The 14,599-nt window shown below is 38.7% G+C and overlaps 1 long non-coding RNA gene across 6 annotated transcripts in view; it reads left to right on the top strand.

Annotated features, from left to right (window-relative positions):
* The window catches only part of LOC124287669, a 49,179-nt gene extending 36,015 nt beyond the window's left edge, over window positions 1-13,164 (top strand). For 3 of the 6 annotated variants that reach the window (XR_006901312.1, XR_006901307.1, XR_006901310.1), the window contains 4 exons: window positions 10,712-11,062; window positions 11,868-11,978; window positions 12,517-12,655; window positions 13,052-13,164. This is a non-coding gene — a long non-coding RNA (uncharacterized LOC124287669). Of the gene's footprint in view, window positions 1-327; window positions 353-3,076; window positions 3,389-10,711; window positions 11,063-11,867; window positions 11,979-12,516; window positions 12,656-13,051 lie in introns of those variants that run through there. The other 3 variants (XR_006901311.1, XR_006901309.1, XR_006901308.1) reach the window with 3 other exon arrangements.
* The last annotated feature ends 1,435 nt before the right edge of the window (window positions 13,165-14,599 follow it).

Here is a 14,599-nt window from a genome sequence, read left to right as displayed (position 1 = left end):
TTTCGTCATGATCAGTATAAACATTATAGTGCATGTGTGTGTACATGCTTCAGTATGTATATGCCTAACACAATACATTTTATTTACCATACAAGTCAATATGAGAACAATGGTGCATGTATCTGTGTCAGTATAACATAGTTGTACCGCATAACGTATATGTCTGACAGAATACGTTATCGTAGAAGGCGGTGGTGCTGTTAGTTGTGGCGGTGGTGGAGATAGTATAGTGGAGCTTCGTATCAAGTAATGTGTATTGTGGCATGCTTGTGTCTGGAAATATTTTAAAGCTTCCAGTAGTGTATCGGTTCTATCACCACGTGCCTGCTCGCTGAAGGAGAAAAGACCAAAGGTATGTTGGCTGTACATTAACGAGTATTGTGAATTGAGCCACTGAGCACCACTACGGTTGATATTAGGCGCTTTATAAATAAATAATTGTCATATTTGTATTATTGCAGTAGTGGAGAACTTCGGAACATTATCAAGGCGTATCGGAACCAAACCATTATGATATACATGTAGATGTTCCATGGCCATATTTATATTTTCCATTCTTACACTCACATGACAAATACACTGTGATATATCGGAGACCATATAATACAGGTCCTATTATATGGTCTCTGGATGTGGATAGCGAACTGGATGACAAATTAGAATGGTTTAACGTTCATGCATACTAACTTATCAAACCTATTGAAATCGACACAATATATACGTTAAAATCAAATTGGCTGTAATGTACAAATGATTAGCTGGCATCAAACATTCCCAGTTACAAGATTCCTCGAATCTGTTGTCAAGTAATGCGATCCAAGGAACCTTCTACTAATTAATTTCAAAAACAGAACCAGATACTTCTGTGAACGTAAAGCACTTCCATTTAAGATCTATGTGTGGTCAAACCATATTCAAATATTTTATTAATGTAAATATTCAAATAATTTCAAGCTATGAAGTTATGATTCAGCTTCACTTCTGTGACGTCAGATTTACTTATAGAAATCAACAATGTGCATTTCAGTGACGTCAGAGTTACATATAGAAATCAACAATGTGCATTTCAGTGACGTTTTACTTGCATATATAAATCTACAATGTTCATTTGCCGCAAAGAAATTGATTGCATGTGTAGCGCTTTTTGTCATCATGAAATGGCAGGGATGTTTAATATACCAGATGTCGGTGTGAATACTGACTCATGGCCTACTTTCATGCAACACACACATATTTATAGATGTAAGCGACAATTCATACCATAATCGGATAGTACGATGTCAACTGCCGCATATGTTTGATTCATGATCGATTCGTGATGACGCTAGTGTTCGTAAAAAGGTCACCGTATCCTGCCTCACCTAAACTCATGTCCAAAAGAAACGATACCAAATATTTTTTTCAATATTTTTAAATTAATGATACTTTTTGGAGAAAAAACATATTTCTGTGTATCCCACGTTCCTAACCAAACGTATTCGATCGAAAAAAACGGTAACATTTATTCACTTAAGAAGCAATCGCACGAATACTCAAAATGACGTTAAGTCGTGTAGCACGAAATGCACGTGCAGATGAACTGTAGAAAACCGCTGGTCCGACACGTTGTGCCCACAGCAGTAAAAAGCACACACAAGAAATGGCACGTTTGACAGCGATCCAGAGAGAAAGAGCCGTTAGAATGGTCCTACAGCGAGCATCACACGCCGCTGTAGCAAGAACGTTTGGATGCGTACGCATAACCGTTACCAGGTTAATGCGACGGTTGCGTCAAACAGTCCGAACAACAGTCAGGCCGAGAAGCGGGAGACCCCGGGTGACCACGCCTATTCAAGACAACCACATCCGGTTACTTCACCTACGTAACCGCTTCGTTCCTGCGACGTTAACGGCGGCAACGGGACTGGGACACCGGATCAGTCGACAAACCGTCTACAGGAGACTGCAGGCACATGGTATCCGTGCACGTCGCCCCTACCGCAGAGTCTACCTGACACGTCAAAACAGTCAACAGATTGATATGGGCCATGCGTGTTCGGCGGTGGCAACGTCGAAACTGGGCACGTGTCTTGTTTTCGAACGAAAGCAGGTTTTGCCTTTACAAGAACGATGGTCGGCAGCGAGTATACCGAAGAGTTCGTGAACGTTTGGCGCCGAACTGCATCCAGCAAGTCCATGCATTTGGAGGCGGAAGTGCAATGGTGTGAGGAGGTATCTGCGGTGATGTGAAAACGAGGCTCGTCATTATTCGGGGGAACCTGAATGCACAGCGTTACCAAGATGTGGTTTTACGACCAGTCGTGCAGCCATTCGCCCAACAGCATCCAGGAGGAATCGTGTTCCAGCACGATAACGCTAGGCCTCATACGGCAAGATTGACCCAGAACTTCCTTGCCAACGCCAACATACAGGTTTTGCCATGGCCAGCGTGTTCACCAGATTTGAATACCATTGAGCACATCTGGGATCACCTCAAAAATCAGAAAATGCCCCGAGTCAACCTCCAACAATTGGAACATTGTCTCCTGGATGAGTGGCAGCGAATCATCCCTAACGTCATCCAACGTTTTCAAGAACAAGACGTCATCAGCTCGGAGGCGTGTCATGGCATGTATCGCAGCTGCTGGTGGACATACCCGGTACTAAAGTGGCGTTAAGACTGTTTTCAGAGACTACCCTCACTAGCCTCCTCCACTGTGCTAAAATGAATTTTGAATTTTGGGCACCACACTTCGTTTAAAGCCCTGTGTTCATGATTGTAAATCTTTGATTGCCATGACTTTTTGTACACATGCCGTAAAATCATTTATCTAATGAAAGATATCAATTTGAAATGTTTATGTTGTTTTGTTTTCATTTAGTGATCTTTGAAACACGTGGTATCGTTTCTTTTGGACAGTAGTTTATATGGCAGCCATTAAAAACACATGCAAAGGGAAGTCAAATGTAACCAGGAATCTAGAAACTCCGTGATTTGTCAAAAGTTCTCCACTTGTCTGAAAGCCTGTGTCGTTTTGGACATAACTATATATAGCCCCAAAACTAATACCTGAATAATGATACAAGCAGCGTGGACACAAACTCACTCCTATTAACTGTTCCGCAGTGTTTCAGAGGGCTTGCTGCACTACATGAACTCCATTGTCAGTGTAAGCTGAAGACCACAACAAACCAAGCAAACGAGATTTTGATCTAGTGTGTCTATTCATTGTTAAAGTTTGAACCGAAGCACTGGTGAGCGGTCAACAGGATGTACACGACGAGCTTCTCGTGTTAAGTGGAGCGGAAATGTGTCTAGTGATATATTCTCGTTGAGCTCGTCTGAGGCTATAACATGATGTTATTATATAACAGGATTTAGAAGAGACATTTGCAACACATCCGAGAGGTAGGTGTCAGTATATGCATAAAGGACTTTGTTCACTTCACCTGTTAGTGCACCTGTTGTAGTTAATGTTGTTTTCTCAATGGATTGCCAAACGTGATTGTAAACAACTATACAACAACTGACTGTAATCACAATATTTAATTGTTATTATATATACACGTTGTTTACACACGAACTCACAGCACAGTATATACTGCAGAACTTCGCTTCTTTATGTAAAAAATTGTTTTGTTTTGTTTTGTTTTGTTTTGTTTTGTTTTGTGTGTGTGTGTTCGTGTGCGTGTATGTGTATGTGTGTGCGTTAAAATTTTATTTTCTGGGGACTGGTAGTCGTTGTGAGCTCAAGATGTAGTCGGCGTGTAGAGGCAGGTACACAGGAATGCGAGTTGGGCAACCAACCGTGTAATCCAAGTACATTCGACACAAACAACTATATATGACAAACTGACAGCCGAGTCTGTCTGGCTATCAGATTGCTACCATTCATCATACCAGACCATAACAGGATCAATATACTGCGGTTTCATGAAGCCAGTCTACGTGAAACCCCAAGCCCTTGACCTCGGCAGGCGGCCATTACACAAATATGTGCAATGGCTGTGTTCACTGTAGTCTCTTTGAGACAGGTGTCCTCGCGACACAACAACCTTATACCTGTACACGTGTGAGGTACACGGGGTATCCAAGTCATATGGTTATACATACACAGGGGCTTGCCATAGTTTAACATTGTTTACACATGCGACGGCCAGAGCGTTCGTCATAGATGACCTGGCATTCATTCTGCCTCGTCGTGTCATGACAACATTAATATTTACAACGCTAGAAGAACACAACAGCTATAACCTGATGTTGACGAGCCATATGTTTTCCTGTTTTAATGTTAACCGTCCTATTTCTGTGGAGATTGTTTGATAAATTATTCGTGGGATATGTGTGCAACAAGAATGCATCTTGTTCGGGAAACAGTGTCTGCTAATCTACACCTATCTCTCACTTGACGCCAGAGCCTAGACTTGATGAGTCTCTTAAATAGCAAAATGACAAGCGACAAATAAGACATAACTATACGCTTTAAATGAGAAATGTTTTGCAGTTTCTGGTACATATTTCCTAAGCATTCTGAGAAATAACAATGCGATTATAGTCTGTTTGCAGTGAAAACGTACCGGTGAATTTCACTTTAAACAAAAATGTAAATGGAATAAAGTGAAATTGAGATTGCGTAACCTTATAATTCTACCTTGCCAATTGAAACTTTAAATCTTTATTTTTATTCAACTTAGGAAAAAAGTTGTTTAACAAACGATCAAAGTTTCAAATCGCTTATTTTTGTTTGTATTACAAGGGGATAAGCGCAGTAGTTGGAACAGTGAAACAAATGCACGTACGGTACGTGATGAGCGTTAACTTAGACCAACCCTCCTTGTTCTCGGTGTTTCATTTAATGTGCATACCCCCTTGTAATACAAACCAATAATACCGATTTGAAACTATGATCGTATGTGAAACAACATTTATCATAAGTTGAATAAAATTCTGAGAATTAAATTTTCCAATGGCAAGGTAAAATTATGAGGATTTGCAATCTTAATTTCACTTTATTTGATTTACTTTTTTGTTTAAAGTGAAATTCATCGGTACGTTTTCACCGCAAACAGACTATAATCGCATTGTTATTTGTCAGATTGCTTAGGAAATATGTACCAGAAACTGCAAGGACTAGGATACGCATGTTAATCCGTTGCTCTGAATATGCAGTAATTATGTATATCTTGCGGGTACATTGCAAAAAGTGGAAGTTATTGTTTGGTAATGTTTTTAGGGCGTACGGTTCGGGTCTGTAGGTGTCAAATAGGTATGGGATATAAAAATAGTGGAGATGAGAGTTTTTTAGATAAACTATATACCTCTATCAATTACAGCATTTGAAATCATGTATTTTAATGCCGTTGAGCTTACATGAGCTTTTTCACATTGTACTTATCCTGGTCAGTGGGGTGGGAAACAATGCTGTTCAGCTGTTGATTTTAAACTTTCACGTTTTAACTTATGGGGGTCGCTGGGTTCTTAAACCTAGCCTATTTACTCACTGGATTACTTACAAACTTGCCCTAAAGTCGTTGAGCTGAAAAGCATTCTGTCAGTTTAAACCCACGACTTATGTGCATAGAGATATTACTAAACACACAATGACATGGCTACAGGTATACTGGGATGACTTATATATTTCACTATATTCTATTATCATATGGATTTCATGACAATGTTTATTTTATATTGTTGCAGTATCATTATCTATTGAAATATATAATATGGCCAATGAGTCATTTATGCTGACCTGATCGGTTGTAAACCTATAGCATTAGAACGTTCAGAATGGGTCCAGGTATTTCTGAGCAGCTCAATGGGGGGATAAAGTTGCATTAAAGTGTAGGAATTTCCGTTTTTATATTTTGAGAGAGCATGAACCATACCCTTCAGCTGATTTGTTCATACCTTTTATTTCTGCTAAATGAAACAAACTGAACTAAACTTAAATTTTAAATACTCGAATATTACCAAGCTGTCGATGAGTTGAAATCAATATATTTGCTTTTTATCGGGACAAATTGAACATATATCAGATATGATAGGGAATGGAAGAAATACATTTCTTAGACCAGTCTCCATTTTCTCCATTTACTCACAGTTACCCAGCCACGGATTACTTTTACAAAATGGTGCGGGAATGACTGGCGGTTAAACAGACATAAACAAACTGCAAAGATTTCAGTTACATATACAACAAACTCGGTATACTTTCTTTTACACCTCCGTTTTGGTGAGACTTGTCAGATAGGTAACCTCCAGCAGGTTAATTAATTTACGTATGTACATGTAATAATAAATCTTTATGATATTTAAATATTTACGAACTGTATACACCTGGAAGTATTCACCCAACCGCGACACATAAAATACGCTGTCCTCAGTATATCTTGTATACCTCATTATATCTTGAGTGCCATTAAAACTAAAATCACATAACATCAATACAAATGCTAGCATGGCTATTGCGTCGTTACAAATAAATAGTAAAATAATTAACGATTGATGTTATTCGGCCTGCTCAAGTTATATATTTTTAGCTTTGGGTGGGTGGGTCTCCAGTCTCATATTTCAGTAACATTACACAGTACGTATGCATACACGACTTTAGCAGTTTAACACCTACATTTGACAAAGTCACGTGTTCGTGATTAATAATATGTTTGCCTGCCACATGTGTCAGAAATAAGAATAGATTTATCACAACTCAAGCTGTCGATTGTATTTGATTGAAGCATAGAAAACCACATCTCTCTGACCCGAAACATCAGTCTGAAGATATTGCTATGCAACAAAATAATAATCAGGTTAAATCCTTGGCTTGATATTTTTATTTATCTGCTGTGCATTTGTTATTTATTTCTATTCCTTTTGTTCCTACCTGACATGTTCAAGTATTTCTTTTTCTTTGCTCTAGTACAGTATTCGATCATTGACACTTTGTAGGATTCCTAAAGAGAAGTATTCATGGTAATGTTATTTATAGGATCGAGGCTGTTTCCATCATGTAGGGTTAGCGTCAGAGATCTTTGCCCTATACTGACAGTTGTCTTCAACGAAGAAGACATGATTCATCTTCGTCTAATGCAGGCAGTGTATTGCAACAAGAGGAATAAGGTTTACCCCCACGAAATACGGACAGTGCCTATCAACAGGAGGAACATGTTGTATTATCTGTCTAATACAGACAGTGTCCTTCATCAAGGGGAACATGATTTATCTTCGTTCAATACAGACATTGTCCTTCTAGACTCGCTCATTCATCAAGAGAAACATGTTTTATATCCGTCTAATACAGACAGTGTCCTTCATTGAGGGGAACATGATTTATCTTCGTCCAATACAGACAACGCCCTTCTAGACTCGCTCATTCATCAAGAGAAACATGTTTTATATCCGTCTAATACAGACAGTGTCCTTCTAGACTCTCTCATTCATCAAGAGAAACATGTTTTATATCCGTCTTATACAGACAGTGTCCTTCTAGACTCGCTCATTCATCAAGAGAAACATGTTTTATATCCGTCTAATACAAACAGTGTCCTTCTAGACTCGCTCATTCATCAAGAGAAACATGTTATATAATCTGTCTAATACACATAGTGTCCTTCTTGACTCGCTCATTCATCAAGAGAAACATGTTTTATATCTGCCTAATACAGACAGTGTCCTGGAAGGGGAACAATTTATCCTTGTCTAATTCAGACAGTGTCCCTCAAAAAGAGGCCCCGTCTCATGCAAACAGTGTCCTTCAACAAATGGAACAGAATTTGTCTAGTGTATTTATTGTCATCCTCTGTCACTTTTAGCTTCTTCTAGCTCAGCATTAAATATCTCCGCATAGAATTCTATAAAATATTCTGTATATCTAACATCACAATTATGCTAAAGCTCAAATGTGTCTACTGTATATTTAACATCACAATTATGCTAAAGCTCACATGTGTCTACTGTATATCTAACATCACAATTATGCTAAAGCTCAAATGTGTCTGTATATTTAACATCACAATTAAGCTAAAGCTCAAATGTGTACACTGTATATTTAACATCACAATTATGCTAAAGCTCAGATGTGTCTACTGTATATTTAACATCACAATTATGCTAAAGCTCAAATGTGTCTACTGTATATTTAACATCACAATTATGCTAAAGCTCAAATGTGTCTACTGTATATTTAACATCACAATTATGCTAAAGCTCAAATGTGTCTACTGTATATTTAACATCACAATTATGCTAAAGCTCAGATGTGTCTACTGTATATTTAACATCACAATTATGCTAAAGCTCAGATGTGTGTGTATATTTAACATCACAATTAAGCTAAAGCTCAAATGTGTCTACTGTATATTTAACATCACAATTATGCTAAAGCTCAAATGTGTCTACTGTATATTTAACATCACAATTATGCTAAAGCTCAAATGTGTCTACTGTATATTTAACATCACAATTATGCTAAAGTTCACATGTGTCTACTGTATAGTTAACATCACAATTATGCTAAAGCTCAAATGTGTCTGTATATTTAACATCACAATTATGCTAAAATTCACATGTGTCTACTGTATAGTTAACATCACAATTAAGCTAAAGCTCAAATGTGTCTACTGTATATATAGCATCACAATTATGCTAAAGCTCAAATGTGTCTGTATGTGTGACATCACAATTATGCTAAAGCTCAAATGTGTCTGTATAGTTAGCATCACAATTATTCTAAAGCTTTATGTCTGCATATTTAACATCACAATTATGCCAATAAAAGCTCAAATGTGTCTGTATTTTTAACATCATAATTATGCTAATGCTCAAATGTGTCTAGTGTATATTTAACATCGCAGTTATGCTAAAGCTCAAATGCGGCTGAACACTGAGGCTCTTCGTCATTATTTGTATGTGGAGATAGGCAAATATTATCAAAAAGGAGACAACGACGCTAGTTTCGGAGAGTCCTGATTCCTTCGTTCTTTTTGGACGCTTCTGTTAACTCCCGGGAACCAATACACAGTCAGGTGTTTATAGTTCATTATCAGGTGTTTATAGTTAATTATCAGGTGTTCATAGTTCATTATCAGGTGTTCATAGTTAATTATCAGGTGTTCATAGTTCATTATCAGGTGTTCATAGTTCATTATCAGGTGTTCATAGTTCATTATCAGGTGTTCATAGTTCATTATCAGGTGTTCATAGTTCATTATCAGGTGTTCATAGTTCATTATCAGGTGTTTATAGTTAATTATCAGGTGTTTATAGTTCATTATCAGGTGTTCATAGTTCATTATCAGGTGTTCATAGTTCATTATCAGGTGTTCATAGTTCATTATCAGGTGTTCATAGTTCATTATCAGGTGTTCATAGTTCATTATCAGGTGTTCATAGTTCATTATCAGGTGTTCATAGTTCATTATCATATCGACTTAGCCGGGGTACTGCAGCAGGAATTTTCACGAATTGGACGAGAGTACGTGACAGTTAGCTATTCTCGAAACGTTCGTAGACCTACGAACTTCTTAAGCCCATTCTTAACACATTTGCTACGATCAAAGTTAAGAATTCTTAGGGCTACGAACGTATAGAGAAAAAGGGTCGTGTACGACAATGCCAGTATGCTCAAGTTACCGATATTTGTCTTGAAATGATGCGCTTTCTAGCATTCCTCGACCAGTTGGTCTGATCTGAATTATTCAATTTCTCCTTGCTTTGTAGTATTCCTCACTGTAACGCAATATTCACCGATTAACGCTACAGCCGTGCATGGCTTGTGTGAATAATACAACTGAGTGCATGACTGGGAAGTGTGATATGAATTTGAGATGTACCGAGGTAGCTCTAACACTGACATGTGGTGTTCGTCTAGACCTGCCTTGCATACTGTATTTTCAAATGCCCAATGGCAAGTTGACCTAGATCGGTATGAAGCCACTAGACCGATCAAATTCGTACATTCCAAGGGAAATAAGTTGCCGGGTTGTTAAAGGTTTTTTCAGAAATTTCTTGTGAGCAAATCTTTCTTTGTTTAAATTTTAAAATAACTGAACGCACTGAATGCTCATCTCAATGGAAGGATGGGGATAACTTCTAGGGCTGTGAGTAAGTGAGTGAGTGATTTGGGTTTATCGCCGTTTGAATCTGTGTGTCATGGATATCACGAATTTTTAGCTTCGTGTGGAAGTACGATACAACTTGTAGAGTGAGTGAGTGAGTATAGTTTTACGCCGCTTTTAGCAATATTCCAGCAATATCACGGCGGGGACACCAAAAATGGGCTTCACACGCAACTTGTAGAAGTTTTCGACCTTCTTAATGAAACTTACGAGCTCACGGTTATGGCGCCTGTCAATCAAGAATCAATACGCACGTCTCTGTGAATTAAAACCTAATTCAGCCATTAGTCTCTGGACATCGAATTGCGGTACATCAGACAACGAGGGTTACCGGATAATCGTGAATGTTTTCTATCCTTTATATAATCACTGATCTCTGATGCTTGTATTTGAGATTTCTTCAAAGTATATTCGTCAATAATATTTACGTATACAGCAGTCTACTATAATTATATCTTATAACTCAAAGCGACACCTAGTTCGTTATAACAGTAGTTCGTTATACGCATTTCAACTAAACTATACGGCAAGTGGCGCGGACAAAAGAGCACTTCCTTATATTCGTCAATATGTTGTAAGTGTGTTCGTCATAATGGTAGTGTACTTTATGTAATTACAGCTAACCAATATGACGACGACCACGATGGTGATGACTTGTACATTCCTGGTGATGTTGTCCATTACCCTATCCGCCTCACAAGCCCTCACAAACGACGATATCAACAACATCTGCGATGCTGTCAGCGCCATTGGCAACTGTTCGTCATGTAACTGGTGTTCAGTGAGAGAAGGCTTTCCTTTAACAGTAAAGACGCTGTGTCGAAATACGGCTTTTGCAGTGAGACGGTTCTAGGCTTCCAGTGTTCGAACATCACCGACTTCTATACCCAACACTGTTCATCCATCACCGCCTGGGCACATCAGATCGTGTGCCCCATCGCACAACAGGCTGCTTCGTGCTTTGTTACAAGTGAGTGGTTCATTCATTCATTCATTCATTCATTCATTCATTCATTCATTCATTCAATGACACATATCCCATTGCAGAACAGACCGCTTCGTGCTTTGTTACAACTGAGTGGTTCATTCATTCATTAATTCATTCGATCATTCATTGATTCATTCATTCATTCATTCAATGACACAAATTCCATAGCAGAACTGACTGCTTCGTGCTTTGTTACAAGTGAGTTATTCGTTCATTAATTCATTCAGTGACACAGACACAGATACGACTGGTTGTTGAGCGTTAGTAAAGATCAAAGAAACCATGAAGTCAGCCATTTTGTAAGGAATCCAAACCAAAGCAAGGTCATAAACACACTGTCAGGTTTTCTGTACATAATATAGGAATAATCTTGCCTGATTACTTTAGTTCATCATAATGGCTATTTTGCCAAATTTATAGCTAAAACTAAATATATTTATAATAAGTATTCCAATACTGAAATATATTTGCATCATGATGTGGTTATTTGTACGTTTCCAACTAGGTTTTTATTTATTAATTAATGTGTTTCATGTGTAGATTAACTTCAATTTTTGATTACATTTAATGTACAACTTCTAAATTTACAAGTATTTACGCAAACGGAAATATAGGCGTCACACGTCATATATCTATGCAACAATTTAGGCTGAAACTGAAACATGAATCCATATTTCATAATATATATATGATTGCGTGAAACTTTGTAAACGTTTACTGTACCCGTACAGTTGTGTATTTGTAAATACCTAAACTTATAGCCAAGGTCATTGCATTGTCCCTCCAGCGGCCTCACCTACAACGACGCCTACAACGACGCCTACAACGACTCCTACAACAACCCCTACAACAACACAAACTGCACTTCAAGGACCAGAGATCGCTGATCCAACGTTCCGTAAGAACATACTTCCGCATCGTACCACCTATTCTGTGCGTTATAAGCTTTTGTTTGATCGTTGGTATTGTCTGGAACATTGGCCGGGTAAAGTTGTGTCGGTCATACATCACGTCGGAGGTAATTACATATCCTGCGTGTTTCGTCTGAAACGTATCTAACATAGAGCGTGTTTCGTCTGAGATGTATATAACATAGAGTGTGTTTCGTCTGAGATGTATCTAACATAGAGCGTGTTTCGTCTGAGATGTATATAACATAGTGCGTGTTTCGTCTGAGACGTATCTAACATAGTGCGTGTTTCGTCTGAGATGTATCTAACATGGAGCGTGTTTCGTCTGAGAGGTATCTAACATATAGTTTGTGTCGTCTGAGATGTATCTAACATAGAGCGTGTTTCGTCTAGACGTATCTAACATAGAGCGTGCTTCGTCTGAGATGTATCTAACATAGTGCGTGTTTCGTCTGAGAGGTAAACTGGTATAACTACAGTCAGAGAACCAAATGTTTACTCGTGGTTGTTAATCTTCATTTTCAGTGACCCCTTGTGTTCAACGATGCGTCCGTAACGACTTAGTGGCAACTCTATGCGGTAGTGGTGTGTTGACCGACGACTGTGTCAGTCTACTGGACCCAACACTTGATGGTCGGTATACCTGCTGTCAAGGATAGCCAAGGTAAGTATCAGAATGCTTGTCACGGTAGTGTTAACATAATTGTAGTGGGTGAGTTCAGTTTTACGCCACTGCCACTGTGGACATTTTGAAAGTGTCATATTTGAGGAATACATATCTCATCGAATGTGAAATTATGAAATTTGATATGCAGCAAGTTTATGGTATGTGGTGTAACATGTAATTTTAATCTTATGTCATCGACGTTTAATCGAACCTTTAATGAGCCCCAGATTTTTTTCTAATCTTACATTCCAACTGACACGACATTGGTTCCAAGTATGATGAACTACTCACAACATTGGATTCAGTGCCCATTTATTTAATCGCATTTCAGTCAAAATACAGTGCCCTCCTGTTAACACTGATGCTAATCTGTCGTATAATTTTGATTTTCAGATGATGTCTCATCACAGATGCTTAACGCAATAACAATTTCTTCAACCTTCGGAGGAAGTCGCTGGGAGTCAATTACAACCCTTGTTACAATAGAATAAAATAGTTGCACACAATTTATCTTATGTCAGTTTTTAAATTCAATACCTTCATGAATAAAAAGAAATATACTGAAAGCCATTAAAAATGCAATTTGACATTCATACTTTCTTTACTCACACTAATTTCAACATATATAAACCTAACAGGCAGATATGTTTTAAGTGAACATCTGGGAATAATTTCATCTGAAAATATCCAGTCAACAACAACAGCAGTGACGCAACAACGACATCACACAAAGGAGGGGTCACTTGCAGTCAATGTCGTGTGTGTCCACCGTGCGCTGCAAGACATGCTCGCAGTCTTTGGGGCATTGAAAGACACACATTTCTCAGGAACAGCTGTTGGATGGTCTGCAGCCTCTGATGGTCTGTGGTCTGATCATGACACCACCCCCTCCAAAACGATCATGTTCAAGGACACAGTTTGGCGCAAGTCTTTCTCCTTTACGTCGATAAATCTGTTGACGTCCATCTGCAAAGGATAAGTTAAACCTGGATTCATCTGAAAAAATGACATCTGGCCATGTCCTGTTGCCAAGATTGGCCCCATTTGCTGCCCGTCGCTGTCTGGCAAGTCTGTGGCGATGCAATAAGGTTGGACCACGGTACGGGTGACGACACCGGATGTTGAAGGCAGCAAGGCGTCCTTGCACCTTTTGGGCGCTGAAATGACGTTGACTTGTCCCAATTGTCCTCCTTGCCTCATCATCAGATGTTTGGAACCGATTTCGCAAGTGTGAAACTCGGATATTGTGGTTTTGTCGAGCTGTTATCACAGGTGGTGCACCAGATCGCGGACGATCAGCAACACTTCCGGTAGCCCGAAAACGTTGTCTGAGTCGACTTACAGTGGATGGATGCACATTAAAGTTCCTGGCCATCATCTGAAGCACCTTGGCTGACCATACCGATAACCTGATTCCTTTCGTCTTGTGTCAAGTGTGGCATTTTCTCAAAGTGATTGAGTTCCACAATTCCTTGTGCTTTTACAGGGCCTGGGTGCAGGTAATGCATGTGCACAACGTGTTTCATGAATGTGGTTGTGTTTACGAGAAATGTCAATGTTCAGTTTTAAGTATCAAAGTTCATGTGAGAGGAATGCTCCGGGACTCGAACTCGAAATGGGCCAGAATAACAGCCTTTTATTCCTACATCCTCTGTATCGCAGGAAAACATCTTCAATAGAACTTTTGTAAGTTTCAGGACAACAAATACCAATTGCGTTTTTAATGGCTTTCAGTATATATCGTGGACCAATTTACAACTCATTATGCCTTTTTCAGCCTATCAATAATACACATCAAGGTGGTCTTAGTTTTCTTGCATCTGACATCTCTGATATTGTAACGTATTATTTGGACCATGCAGGTGGAAAACTAAGGGATAACGTGTGATTAACCAGCATTGAAGATTTATTGCAAATTGTTTTTAACAATCAGTGGAAAGT

The sequence above is a fragment of the Haliotis rubra genome, unplaced genomic scaffold (genome assembly GCF_003918875.1).
Source record: "Haliotis rubra isolate DU_JTF1 unplaced genomic scaffold, ASM391887v1 Scf404, whole genome shotgun sequence".
NCBI classification, from domain to species: domain Eukaryota; kingdom Metazoa; phylum Mollusca; class Gastropoda; order Lepetellida; family Haliotidae; genus Haliotis; species Haliotis rubra.
Note: the sequence above shows the minus strand (reverse complement) of the source record. Positions and strands in the feature narration are given on the sequence as shown.